At 43.1% G+C, this 12,702-nt stretch overlaps 3 non-coding genes across 3 annotated transcripts; 2 read left to right on the top strand and 1 right to left on the bottom strand.

Moving 5' to 3' along the window:
- The first annotated feature begins 4,978 nt into the window (after positions 1 to 4,978).
- On the top strand, positions 4,979 to 5,049 carry trnag-ccc (transfer RNA glycine (anticodon CCC)). The gene has a single exon. It is a non-coding gene; the product is annotated as a tRNA-Gly (tRNA).
- A 901-nt stretch (positions 5,050 to 5,950) lies between these two features.
- Positions 5,951 to 6,022, top strand: trnag-ucc (transfer RNA glycine (anticodon UCC)). The gene has a single exon. It is a non-coding gene; the product is annotated as a tRNA-Gly (tRNA).
- A 5,370-nt stretch (positions 6,023 to 11,392) lies between these two features.
- On the bottom strand, positions 11,393 to 11,464 carry trnaa-ugc (transfer RNA alanine (anticodon UGC)). The gene has a single exon. It is a non-coding gene; the product is annotated as a tRNA-Ala (tRNA).
- Between the last annotated feature and the right edge of the window lie 1,238 nt (positions 11,465 to 12,702).

Here is a 12,702-nt window from a genome sequence, read left to right as displayed (position 1 = left end):
GCTTAGTACAACACAATTGACATGATGCTTCCCACAGCACATACAGGGTGAAATGTGAAGGCACTGAAACCTGGAAAGCTGCTCCAGCGCATGGAGAAGCTCGGTGTGCAGTCTTGAACAGGAAAGTGGAAATAACGCAGGGCTTTGCAAACTTGTAAAGCTTGCAATATGCAATATAGGAGTGGCTGTGACGTTAACAGGTGGGTGAGCGCCCAATGAGCAGGGTGGCACAGCGGAAGCGTGCTGGGCCCATAACCCAGAAGTCGATGGATCGAAACCATCCTCTGCTATGTTTCAACTTTGGTTTTGTTTCTTTTCTTAAAGGTCTGAATAAAGTGCAATCTGGAAGGATGCTAATGGACAATTTCATTCCGTACTAAGGAACAGGAAACTGCAGATAACGCAGGGCTTCCCAAATGTTCACCGATAGCAATTTGGCTTCCAAGCAGTTGACCCGGGTTCAATTCCCGGCCAGCGCAATATTCACTCCCCTCTCTGTCTGTTCTCAGCTGCTTAGTGTGCTCTTTCATGCTGCTTCAGACCCTTTTAAGAACATAAGAAAGTTTACAAACGAGAGGGGACCATTCGACTCTTCATGCTCGTTTGGTGTTCAATAATATCGAAGTGATCCAAGGATCCTTTCCAGACCATTTTTAAATGTTCCCAAACTTTCAGCTTAAACAACATCGCTGGGTAGTTTATTCCAGATTGTGACTACTCTCTGTGTAAAGAAGTGTCTCCTGTTTTCCGTTTTGAATGCCTTGAAGCCCAATTTCCATTTGTGTCCCCGGGTGCGTGTGTCCCTGCTGATCTGGAAAAGCTCCTCTGGTTTGATGTGGTCGATGCCTTTCATGATTTTGAAGACTTGGATCAAGTCCCCACGTAGTCTCCTCTGTTCCAGGGTGAAAAGGTTCAGTTCCCTCAGTCTCTCCGAGTAGGACTTTCCCTTCAGACCTGGAATAAGTCTGGTTGCTCTCCTCTGAACTGCCTCTAAGGCAGCAATATCCTTCTTGAAGTGTGGTGCCCAGAACTGTACACAGTATTCCAGATGAGGTCTAACTAGCGCATTGTACAGTCTTAACATTACTGCCCTTGTTTTAAATTCTACACTTTTGACAATATACCCTAGCATTCTGTTTGCCTTTTTTATTGCTTCCCCACATTGCTTGGATGGAGAAAATGAGGAGTCCACATAGACTCCTAGGTCTTTCTCATGCGTTACTTCATCTAGATCTGTACCTCCCATAGTGTAATTATAGTGGACATTTTTGTTACCTGCATGTATTACCTTGCACTTGTCCACATTGAAATTCATTTGCCAGGTGTCAGCCCACAACTGAATATTATCTAAGTCCCTCTGAATAGCCTGTGCTGCCAAGATTGTATCTGCTGAGCCACCTATTTTAGTATCATCTGCAAATTTGACAAGTTTGCTAACTATCCCAGAGTCCAGATCATTAATATAGATTAGAAAAAGCAAAGGCCCTAGTACTGATCCCTGTGGAACTCCACTAACAACCTCATTCCAGTTAGAAGTGACTCCTCTAATCGACACCCTCTGTTTCCTAGACATCAACCAGTTCATAATCCATCTACTTACATTACCCTGAATGCCTACAGCTTCCAATTTGAGGATCAGTCTTTGGTGTGGAACCTTATCAAAAGCTTTTTGGAAATCTAAGTATATCATATCATATGCTTTCACGTGATCTACAGCTGCAGTTGCATGTTCTAAACATTCTAATAAATTAGTAAGACATGATCTGCCTCGTCTAAACCCATGTTGACTAGCTCCGAGAATATGGTTTTCATTGAGATGCGCCTCTATTTTCTGTCTAATCATTTTTTCCAACATTTTACAGGTGATGCAGGTCAGACTGATTGGTCTGCAATTTCCTGGCTCAGTTTTGCATTGGTTTGAGCTCCAAGAGCTATGTTTCTTTCTAATTCCCTCTTTGCTTTCCTGATCCCTTTCTAAAGATCTCTTTGCAGCTCAACATATTCTATGTATTTTGTTTCGTCACCATCCCTTTTGTATGCACTATACAACATTGTCTTTCTCTTTATATTTTTTGCATACCTCTATTAAACCATTTTGGCCAATGTTTTTTGTTCCTCAATTTGCTAAGTTTTGGTACAAATTGGACCTGAGCCTCGATTAGTATATTCTTAAAATATACCCATGCATTTTCAACTAACTCTGTATCCAGTGTGCTCCAGTCTACCTCTTCTAAGTGCAGTCTCATATCTTCAAGATTTGCTTTTCTAAAATTGTAGACCATTGTTTTAGACTTGGACCTTGTTTTTTGAAAGAATGCCTCAAAGATAACCATATTGTGATCACAATTTGCCATTGGTTCTCTAACTACTGTCCCCCTGACTCTATCTTGGTCATTTGAAAAGATCAAGTCAATACATGCGCTCTCTCTGGTTGGTTCCCTGACAAATTGAGTTAGAAAGCAGTCATTTACCATCTCAACCATTTCCATTTCTGCTTCTGTAGTCCCCACTGGGCTTTCCCAGTCTTAGTTTGGGAAATTGAAATCCCCCATTATAACAGCCACATCCTTGCTACATGCAGTCCTGATTACACTGTACAATGCAGCATCTTTCTGAAAATCTGAGTTTGGTGGCCTGTAACACACTCCTACCGCTAATCCTCCAGATCTCTTGTTCAAACGTTTCACCCACAAAGATTCTGTTCCATTACTGGGATCTAATACAAGTTCTTCTGCCTCAATGTCATTTTTCACATATAATGCTACCCCACCCCCTCTTCGATTTTGCCTGTCTCACCTAAACTGTGTGTATCCTTCCAACTTGTATTCATCCCCATCATTTTCTGTAAGCCATGTTTCTGTCACTCCTACAACATCATAGTCACACACCAGCACTGTGGCTTCCAAGTCTAACATCTTGTTCCTTATACTCCTGGCATTGAGGTACAAACATTTCAGGACTTTCCTACTGGCAGTTTCCCTTGGTTTCCTTTCCTTAGTGGAACATCTCCCATTGTCAAAGCTCCCTGCCCCCCTGGTTCCTAGTTTAAATGATTCTCAATTTCACTGCACATACGCTCTTCCAATGCATTAGCCCCCCTTCTGTTTAGATGTAGACCGTCCGGTTTGTACAGGTCCCATCTATCCCAGAAGAAAGACCAATGCTCCATAAACCTAAACCCCTCTTCCCTACACCAAGCTTTCAACCACGTGTTAAACTTTCTAATCTCTGCCTGTCTCCCTGACCATGACCAGTGGATTCCCCCCGGATTTGGCCAGTAGCCCGTCTACTAGTTTAGGGAGATCTGCAACCTGAGCACCAGGCAGGCAAGATACCAATGCGGGTCTCCATGTCACTAGAACACACTGTGTGATCTACACCTCTAAGAATTGAGTCTCCTACTATAACTACCTCCTTCGTCTGGGGGGGGATTGGGCACCATGGTGCTCTGGTGCTCAACTGCCCCCCATCACCCTCTGAGCTGTCACTGTCCAACTCGGTGTCCAGCAGTTGGAACCTGTTGGGCAATTCAAGCTCTTGGGGTGTCTCTACGGGGTGTGCACGCCCTTTTCTGCGGTTACGACCTACTGTAACCCAGCAGTTCTCTACGCTGTCCTGCTCTAAGGTCTCAACTCTCCTAGGTTTTGGCGTGCACACCATCTCTCTCATGGGCTGATTGACCAATTCTTCTATATCCCTAATACAGCGCAGATCGACAAGCTGAGCCTCAAGATCAATTGATCTCTAGGATTTCAACCTGCCGACAACGTTCTCATATGAAGCCTTCTTGGATGAGTTCATCCAGGAAGGCAATCATTCTGCAAACCTGACACTGTAGTGGCCACATGCTTCTAAATGTTACTTTTTGTTTGTTTGTTTGTTTGTTTGTACTTCTCTTGGTTCCTGCTGCTAGTCAACTGCCTAACTTTTGTCAGCGAAAAACAGCACAGCTCTTTCTCAACAGCTGCTTTAAGTAGCTTTTGTCTACCTACCCCCAATTCACACCTAATTGGCCCCACCTGGCTCCTCCTACAACATAATTCCTGCTAGTCCTAGACAGAAACTCCCTTCTACAACCTGTTTACTTTCACCAACTCAGCAGCTGAACTGAATTGGCTTCAATTTAGGCAAACTACAGACAATGCTAATGTCAATTTAAGGCAAACTTAAAACAAAATGAGCAATGCTAAGACTATTCTGAAACTAGTCAAACAACAAGATGGCTACCTCTCACCTGTACTCTCCGGTCTCTCTCTGTGGCAACTTGTAAATACTTCTGCTTTAGATGATTGGAGACAGCTAAAAATATACAAGTTTCTGTTAAGAGATATTACGAATAGCTAAAAGGGTATAGACAACATTATATTCAGAAGTTACTGTAAGAAAACTTTCCATGTGCAACACTAAAATAAATATTTGCTATGTATTATTATTATTGTTATTATTGTAATCTTTATCAAGATATGTGCTAGTAGATTTGTATTTTAAATTGCTGAACTTGACTCCCTTAACGTATCACTCTTACTACAGATTTGTAACTGCAAACGACAATTTCTGTAATATTTTTAAATTACACCGTAGACGTGCTTAACCAGGGCGAGTTACAGCTGAAATAAAACACACACGTATCACGATTAATCGTACAGTAACAGCAGCTACAATAGAGTTGCACGTTGCACTCGTGGCGTTTATGGACTTATGGACGCATTTATGAAACCAGTCCTTAATGTTTCATAGGAAAACCCAGATCTGCTTTATTTATGTATACATTCATTGAATTTGTAAATGGGCACACGTTAACGAAATCGTGTTCGCCTTCATACTGATTGTCTCTGCACCTGTGATGTAGTGATTGGCTAGGTACGTATTAAGCAGATCGACAACAGACTAATAAGGATAATCATTAAGACATCATCTTGCCCCATGGGACGCTTTCTATGAATTTGCTTCAAGGACGCAAGCCAGAGCTTCCCCAGCAGCGCCAGTGGTGTAGTGGTATCATACAAGATTCCCATTCTTGTGACTCGGGTTCGATTCCCGGCTGCCACATCCGACAAAGCCCGCTCTCTTTCTTGATTTGATTGTAATCTGCGCAATAGGTAGTCACATTCTGCTGCAGCAGAGAAGGGGTAGTTATCCATCTCGTGTTATTTCACAGGAGTTCGTATGTGCCCGTTTCAAGTTGAGGAGCCTACGTGACAGTTCCTGTAACTATTCACTTCTATACCTGGTGTCTATTGTGTAATGCGCAGCATCTTTTTATTTATGAATTAATTTATTTATTTCCATTTTCCGATACTGTCTGGCTGAGCCCCCGTGTCCTAGTGGATCAGACACTGGGTTCCTAAGCCAGGGAGTGTGGCTTTGAGTCCCAGCTGCTCAGAAGCACGGTCATTTTTAAGCTCGGATCTGAGCTCAGACTGAGCCCCGATCCGCTTAGTTCAAAACAATTGACATGATGCTTCCCACAGCACATACAGGGTGAAATGTGAAGGCACTGAAACCTGGAAAGCTGCTCCAGCGCATGGAGAAGCTCGGTGTGCAGTCTTGAACAGGAAAGTGGAAATAACGCAGGGCTTTGCAAACTTGTATTGCTTGCAATATGCAATATAGGAGTGGCTGTGACGTTAACAGGTGGATGAGTGCCCAAGGAACAGAGTGGCGCAGCAGAAGCGTGCTGGGCCTATAACCCAGAGGTTGATGGATCGAAACCATCCTCTTCTATGTTTCAACTTTGGTTTTGTTTCATTTCGGAAAGGTCTGAATTAAGTGCAATCTGGAAAGATGCTAATGGACATTTTCCTTCCGCACTCAGGAACAGAAAACTGCTGATATCGCAGGGCTTCCCAAATGTTCACCGATTGCAATTTGGAAAACGAATTGCCTGCCACTTTGCAATGCTGGAATCATGTTCGACCACAGTGAGATATTGTGGGGAAGCAGTTTCTAAGCGTTGGTGGTATAGTGGTTAGCATAGCTGCCTTCCAAGCAGTTAACCCGGGTTCAATTCCTGGCCAATGCAATATACACTCCCCTCTCTGTCTGTTCTCAGCTGCCTAGTGTGCTCTTTCATGCTGTTTCAGACACTTTTAAGAGAGTTAACAAACGAGAGGGGACCATTCGACCCATCGTGCTCGTTTGGTGTTCATTAATATCGAAGTGATCCAAGGATCCTTTCCAGACCATTTTTAAATGTTCCCAAACTTTCAGCTTCAACCACATCGCTGGGTAGTTTATTCCAGATTGTGACTACTCTCTGTGTAAAGAAGTGTCTCCTGTTTTCCGTTTTGAATGCCTTGAAGCCCAATTTCCATTTCTGTCCCCGGGTAGTCTCCTCTGTACCAGGGTGAAAAGGTTCAGTTCTCTCAGTCTCTCCGAGTAGGACTTTCCCTTGAAGACCTGGAATAAGTCTGGTTGCTCTCCTCTGAACTGCCTCTAAGGCAGCAATATCCTTTTTGAAGTGTGGTGCCCAGAACTGTACACAGTATTCCAGCGCATTGTACAGTCTTAACATGACTGCCCTTGTTTTAAATTCTACACTTTTGACAATATACCCTAGCATTCTGTTTGCCTTCTTTATTGCTTCCCCACATTGCTTGGATGGAGAAAGTGAGGAGTCCACATAGACTCCTAGGTCTTTCTCATGCGTTACTTCATGTAGATCTGTACCTCCCATAGTGTAATTATAGTGGACATTTTTGTTACCTGCATGTATTACCTTGCACTTGTCCACATTGAATTGCATTTGCCAGGTGTCAGCCCACAACTGAATATTATCTAAGTTCCTCTGAATAGCCTGTGCTGCCAAGATTGTATCTGCTGAGCCACCTATTTTCTTGAAGTACTGTTGGAATTATCCCATCTGGCCCAGGTGATTTGTTTGTTTTTAATTCTGCTAGTCCCTTTAGTACCTCCTCCTCATTTATCCTGATCTCTCTTAGGGTTTGACTGGACTGATTGTCAACCTGTGGCATGTCATCTGTTTTTTCTTTTGTAAAAACCTCTGTGAAATACTCATTTAGAATATTTGCCACATCTTGTTCAATTTCCAAGATACCTCCGTTTTTGCCCTTTATCTGTTTCACCTCCTCCTTTATTAACCGCTTGCTGTTGTGATATTGAAAAAAGCTCTTTGCATTGGTTTGAGCTCCAAGAGCTATGTTTCTTTCTAATTCCCTCTCTGCTTTCCTGATCCCTTTCTTAAGATCTCTTTGCAGCTCAACATATTCTATGTATTTTGTTTCGTCACCATCCCTTTTGTATGCACTATACAACATTGTCTTCCTCTTTATATTTTTTGCATACCTCTATTATACCATTTTGGCCAATGATTTTTGTTCCTCAATTTGCTAAGTTTTGGTTCAAATTGCTCCTGAGCCTCGAGTAGTATATTCTTAAAATATACCCATGCATTTTCAACTAACTCTGCATCCAGTGTGCTCCAGTCTACCTCTTCTAAGTGCCGTCTCATACCTTCAAGGTTTGCTTTTCTAAAATTGTAGACCATTGTTTTAGACTTGGACCTTGTTTTTTGAAAGAATGCCTCAAAGACAACCATATTGTGATCACAATTTGCCATTGGTTCTCTAACTACTGTCCCCCTGACTCTATCTTGGTCATTTGAAAAGATCAAGTCAATACATGCGCTCTCTCTGGTTGGTTCCCTGACAAATTGAGTTAGAAAGCAGTCATTTACCATCTCAACCATTTCCATTTCTGCTTCTGTAGTCCCCACTGGGCTTTCCCAGTCTAAGTTTGGGAAATTGAAATCCCCCATTATAACAGCCACATCCTTGCTACATGCAGTCCTGATTACACTTTACAATGCAGCATCTTTCTGAATATCTGAGTTTGGTGGCCTGTAACACACTCCTACCGCTAATCCTCCAGATCTCTTGTTCAAAAGTTTCACCCACAAAGATTCTGTTCCGTTACTGGGATCTAATACAAGTTCTTCTGCCTCAATGTCATTTTTCACATATAATGCTACCCCACCCCCTCTTCGATTTTGCCTGTCTCTCCTAAACTGTGTATATCCTTCCAACTTGTATTCATCCCCATCATTTTCTGTAAGCCATGTTTCTGTCACTCCTACAACATCATAGTCACACACCAGCACTGTGGCTTCCAAGTCTAACATCTTGTTCATTATACTCCTGGCATTGAGGTACAAACATTTCAGGACTTTCCTACTGGCAGTTTGCCTTGGTTTCCTTTCCTTAGTGGAACATCTCCCATTGTCAAAGCTCCCTGCCCCCCTGGTTCCTAGTTTAAATGATTCTCAATTTCACTGCACATACGCTCTTCCAATGCATTAGCCCCCCTTCTGTTTAGATGTAGACCGTCCGGTTTGTACAGGTCCCATCTATCCCAGAAGAAAGACCAATGCTCCATAAACCTAAACCCCTCTTCCCTACACCAAGCTTTCAACCACGTGTTAAACTTTCTAATCTCTGCCTGTCTCCCTGACCATGACCGGTGGATTCCCCCCGGCTTTGGCCAGTAGCCCGTCTACTAGTTTAGGGAGATCTGCAACCTGAGCACCAGGCAGGCAAGATACCAATGCGGGTCTCCATGTCACTAGAACACACTGTGTGATCTACACCTCTAAGAATTGAGTCTCCTACTATAGCTACCTCCTTCGTCTGGGGGGGGATTGGGCACCATGGTGCTCTGGTGCTCAACTGCCCCCCATCACCCTCTGAGCTGTCACTGTCCAACTCGGTGTCCAGCAGTTGGAACCTGTTGGGCAATTCAAGCTCTTGGGGTGTCTCTACGGGGTGTGCACGCCCTTTTCTGCGGTTACGACCTACTGTAACCCAGCAGTTCTCTACGCTGTCCTGCTCTAAGGTCTCAACTCTCCTAGGTTTTACCCCCAATTCACACCTAATTGGCCCCACCTGGCTCCTCCTGCAACAGAATTCCTGCTAGTCCTAGACAGAAACTCCCTTCTATAACCTGTTTACTTTCACCAACTCAGCAGCTGAACTGAATTGGCTTCAATTTAGGCAAACTACAGACAATGCTAACGTCAATTTAAGGCAAACTTAAAACAAAATGAGCAATGCTAAGACTATTCTGAAACTAGTCAAACAACAAGATGGCTACCTCTCACCTGTACTATCCGGTCTCTCTCTGTGGCAACTTGTAAATACTTGTGCTTACCTTTTTGCAAGATCAACGACAAGGTGGTAAGCACTTTACACTGTCAGCTGTGCAATTACTCATGCAACCTTAGTGTTACTGGTTACTGCTAGTGTACAAAACACTGACCCCGACGTCATTTGAACACGCACCCTTGTGATCTAGAGTCAGACGTGCTACCCTTGCCACAAGAGCTCGCTGCTTTCAAGGCGGGTGGTGAAACGCTCCTCTTTAAATTATTATTGGTAGTAGTAGTAGTAGTAGTAGTAGTAGTAGTAGTAGTAGTAGTAGTAGTAGTAGTAGTAGTAGTAGTAGTAGTAGTAGTAGTAGTAGTAGTAGTAGTAGTAGTAGTGGTGCATATCCGATACAGCGTGCTCTACATATTGCTTTGAATGCATGTGTAATTTACTCATGAATTTAGGTCCGTTCCTTGCTGATGGATTGATTATGGAGAGAGGGAGGGTTTACATATAAGTCGGTGTCCTGTGGGGGACAATGCTTTGCTTAAGGAGTCTGCATTTGGTAGACTTTCGAGGTGCACAATTCAGTGGGAGAAAACGCATCGGTCGGTGCTTGGTTAACACTTCTTTTTTAGTAGCTTAGTAGAGCCAATGAGCTCGGTGTTAGTGCGTGTGCCTCCAATGTATCACACCTGGCACCTGTCCCCGCTAATTCCCTAGTCCTGATGACGGTCTGTGTTTAACTTCAAGCCAACAAGTAAAGACAACGCGCGTTTTAGATGGCATGTGTGTCAACGTGATGATGACGATGTTCAAGTACACCGTGCCGTTTAAAGCGCCCAAATCTTACAGCCTGCGCACTTACACTCACCTAAAGGATTATTAGGAACACCTGTTCAATTTCTCATTAATGCAATTATCTAACCAACCAATCACATGGCAGTTGCTTCAATGCATTTAGGGGTGTGGTCCTGGTCAAGACAATCTCCTGAACTCCAAACTGAATGTCTGAATGGGAAAGAAAGGTGATTTAAGCAATTTTGAGCGTGGCATGGTTGTTGGTGCCAGACGGGCCGGTCTGAGTATTTCACAATCTGCTCAGTTACTGGGATTTTCACGCACAACCATTTCTAGGGTTTACAAAGAATGGTGTGAAAAGGGAAAAACATCCAGTATGCGGCAGTCCTGTGGGCGAAAATGCCTTCTTGATGCTAGAGGTCAGAGGAGAATGGGCCGACTGATTCAAGCTGATAGAAGAGCAACTTTGACTGAAATAACCACTCGTTACAACCGAGGTATGCAGCAAAGCATTTGTGAAGCCACAACACGTACAACCTTGAGACGGATGGGCTACAACAGCAGAAGACCCCACCGGGTACCACTCATCTCCACTACAAATAGGAAAAAGAGGCTACAATTTGCACAAGCTCACCAAAATTGGACAGTTGAAGACTGGAAAAATGTTGCCTGGTCTGATGAGTCACGATTTCTGTTGAGACATTCAGATGGTAGAGTCAGAATTTGGTGTAAACAGAATGAGAACATGGATCCATCATGCCTTGTTACCACTGTGCAGGCTGGTGGTGGTGGTGTAATGGTGTGGGGGATGTTTTCTTGGCACACTTTAGGCCCCTTAGTGCCAATTGGGCATCGTTTAAATGCCACGGCCTACCTGAGCATTGTTTCTGACCATGTCCATCCCTTTATGACCACCATGTACCCATCCTCTGATGGCTACTTCCAGCAGGATAATGCACCATGTCACAAAGGTCGAATCATTTCAAATTGGTTTCTTGAACATGACAATGAGTTCACTGTACTAAACTGGCCCCCACAGTCACCAGATCTCAACCCAATAGAGCATCTTTGGGATGTGGTGGAACGGGAGCTTCGTGCCCTGGATGTGCATCACACAAATCTCCATCAACTGCAAGATGCTATCCTATCAATATGGGCCAACATTTCTAAAGAATGCTTTCAGCACCTTGTTGAATCAATGCCATGTAGAATTAAGGCAGTTCTGAAGGCGAAAGGGGGTCAAACACAGTATTAGTATGGTGTTCCTAATAATCCTTTAGGTGAGTGTATACAGAACCAGCTTGCAATCCGGCCCATTGTTTCACTTCTCACAATGAATACATACACACGCTGTTTCTCGGACGAATGCTGGGAGAGAGTGCCGAAAAGGCCCATGCTAGTGTGACCGATGAATCACGGGCTCCCGATTTGATCGGTACTTGCTATGTGCATCCAATGACATAGTGCACGGGCTCCATTAAAAGACAGTCTGGAGATGCCGAGGACTGAACTCGGGACCTCATACATGCAAAGCATGCGCTCTACCACTGAGCTACATCCCCAATGCCAGCCTGTCTTCTCTCAAACTTTGTATCTCTGTCAACAACAAACATACATGCAAAACGAGATCGAAAAGAGCAGTGATGGTGTCGTTACTCACAAAAAGAAATGTATTACATTGTATTCTTTACTCATATAACAATATATTTTACGTATTACTCTCTGGGCAAAGTAATTAGTTACTTTACTATTAGATTACTTTGCATTTCACCCCAAACGTTGAGGGACCTCATTAAACAATTACAAAGTTACACCCACACATGCGGTCGAATAAAGACAGAAACATACAGTTATCTCTTGCTGTTCTAATAAAGCGCCACAGGAAAACCAGGCCAGTGTCGGAAGTCCACCCCCTGTTGTGGGAGGAGCGGAGCGATTGTGGGTTTGGTTTTGTGTTTCGTTTTAAAAATGAAGACTGAAAGCAACACTACGAGCGATAGAGCCTGGTGTGGAAAGGACTTTTGTGGCTGTTTTATTCTTTGTGCTTTAGATGATTGGAGACAGCATAATAAATACACGTTTCTGTTTAAGAGATATTACCAGTAGCTAAACGTGTATAGACAACATTATACTCAGACAAGCATTACGTTACCATAAGAAAACGTGCAACACTAAAATACATCTTTGCTATTTATTTTTATTATTGTTATTATTGTAATCATCATCAAGATATGTGCTAGTAGATCTGCATCTTAAATGTCTCAACTTGACTCCTTTAACTTATTACTCTTACTACAGATTTGTAACTGCAAACGACAGTTTTTCTAATATTTTTAATGTACGACATAGACGTCCTTATCGTCCTTATTAAGACCATATCGTTACAATGTGTAATGCAGTAACGAGAACAAAAAAAAGGAATCAGTAACTGTAATATTATTACTCCTTTTGGAAACATACCACGTTACGTTACTCGTTACTACCAAAAGTAATAACATTACTGTAATGCGTTACTTAGTAACGCGTTACCCACAACCCTGGAAAAGAGTTGCACTGTCGTTTCTTGAATCTCAGAGCATTCTAAATCTGTTTCGGAGGCGTTCCCCAAAGGCACAATATGTGGATGATATGGGCAAAAAGAAGGAGAAAAAGCTACTGTGCGCTAGATGACATGTAAAGCAAGGAACACATTCGTTACTGTCCCAGCAATCTCCGAGAAACACCGTGTGTACGCATCCACTGTGATATGTGATTGAAACAACGAGATTGCAAGCGCCCATGTGCATCATTTTTACTTCTC

The sequence above is a fragment of the Amia ocellicauda genome, chromosome 14 (assembly GCF_036373705.1).
Source record: "Amia ocellicauda isolate fAmiCal2 chromosome 14, fAmiCal2.hap1, whole genome shotgun sequence".
NCBI classification, from domain to species: Eukaryota; Metazoa; Chordata; class Actinopteri; order Amiiformes; family Amiidae; genus Amia; species Amia ocellicauda.
This window is presented reverse-complemented; position numbering and strand designations above follow the sequence as displayed.